Here is a 1,866-nt window from a genome sequence, read left to right as displayed (position 1 = left end):
GCTTAACGAGAGTGGATTGGTTTCACTATGCCTTTTCTCTTAATCAGTTATCCAAAAGTTATATGGTAGAAAATCAAGCTCCAGGATGGGTCTCAATTGAAAAAGAGCTTGTTGAGCCTCTTCCAATACAGGCCTTTATCTCACAGACAGGGGGAGAAGTTCCAACTAGAAATCCAGTGCTGATGTTTGCGAGAGAAACTTGGAGAGTATCACACCGGGTTATAGGGTCAAAACCTCTCTGTACCATGAAGTCACCTCTTTGGAATAACAATCTAATAAAAGTGGATAAAAAAACTCTTTACTGGAGGACTTGGGTCCAGGCAGGTATTATATTTTTTGAGGATCTTTTCAAGGATGATATTTTTATGTCTTTTGAAGAGCTGATGGCTAAATACAAACTTCCTAAGAGAGATTTTTGGAAATATCTTCAATTGAGGAGCTGTATAATGGCAGTACAAAGGGAACACTCTCTAATCCCTCACACAGTGATACAGGAATTGTTTCAGAGCAATTTGATGGTTAAGGGCAGGACATCCAGGTTTTACAGTCTAATGAGACAATCTCACCCACCAATGCTTGATGGTCTCAAGAGAGCTTGGGAGGAGGATCTACGGGTGGGGATAGCTGTTGAGACGTGGAGAGGAATTGTTGGGTCCTGGTTTAAGACATCGAGGGAAGTTCAGACACAGTTAATCACATATAGGATCCTTCATAGGAGCTACTGGACTCCCTGCAAAATGGCCAGATTGAAATTGAGGGAATCAGATAGCCTATGTGCTGGCGATGTGATAGGAATAGAGGTACACTTATTCACATGTTGTACGAATGCCAAATGACTTGGAATCTCTGGGAAAATATAATAATATTGCTCAATAAAATATTCAAAATAGAGCTATCACGATGCCCTGCGCTCTGTATATTAGGGATAATAACGGAAGGGGTAAAGCTGTCAGCTCAGCAAACTTTATGGTGTAGACTTGCCCTTACTACAGGCTGCAGGATTGTCCTTAGGCATTGGAAAACAAAAAACAACAGCCCATTTAATGAATGGCTGGGGGAGATGACCAAGGTTGCTAATTATGAACAGTTGATTTCTAAAATGAATAATAGACAGGAGGTATTTTTGAAAGTATGGGGCCCTTACATTGACACAGTTCTGAATGATTAATCCGTGAAAAACTGAAGCTGCCACTTTGTGTTTAAGATTATGGTCCTGCCTGATCTGAATGATATGTCATGTTTTTGTGGTGTTTGATGTAGAAAGGATATGGATTATGATGGGATGATGCTGAAAGACTGAAAGAGATGGGCGTTGCTGCCAGGTGGACATCCGAACTGCTGATGCTTACCCTATGTATGTGTATATATATATCTGTTGAAATGTACCTTTTATTTTATTTTATTTTTTATTTTATTTTATTATTTTCGGTGTAAAAGTTGTTGCTGTAACCTGTTGGAAAGGCAATAAAACGAAAGTTACAAAAAAAAAAAAAAACATACACTGTAAACCCAAACAGTACTACAAACTTAAAGTCATTAAGGGTAGATAACTCAAAATCAAGTTTTCTGTAAAAATAACTATAAATTAATGAGTTTTCTGACTAATGAGTTTATGTTGTGTTTGTTGACCACAGCGGTTAAAGAGAGTTTGGGGCGCCTTCGCAAGCTAGCAACGTTAGCTCCGTGTTACTGTACACCTGCTAGCATCCACTCATCAGCTGCATCCCTCTGAGTCTGGGGCTTCTCCTAATGCTCGGAGATCTTCTGTGGTGAGTATTTTGTAAATGTTTCTTCTTTCTCTATTGTCTGTTGAAAAATTAAGCTATGTTATTAAGAGAAAGAATAGTATTGTACAAGTTAACTTGT

The sequence above is a fragment of the Cyprinodon variegatus genome, unplaced genomic scaffold (assembly GCF_000732505.1).
Source record: "Cyprinodon variegatus isolate N-32 unplaced genomic scaffold, C_variegatus-1.0 Scaffold1344, whole genome shotgun sequence".
NCBI classification, from domain to species: Eukaryota; Metazoa; Chordata; class Actinopteri; order Cyprinodontiformes; family Cyprinodontidae; genus Cyprinodon; species Cyprinodon variegatus.
The sequence above is the reverse complement of the archived record's forward strand: the minus strand, read 5'-3'. Positions refer to the sequence as shown.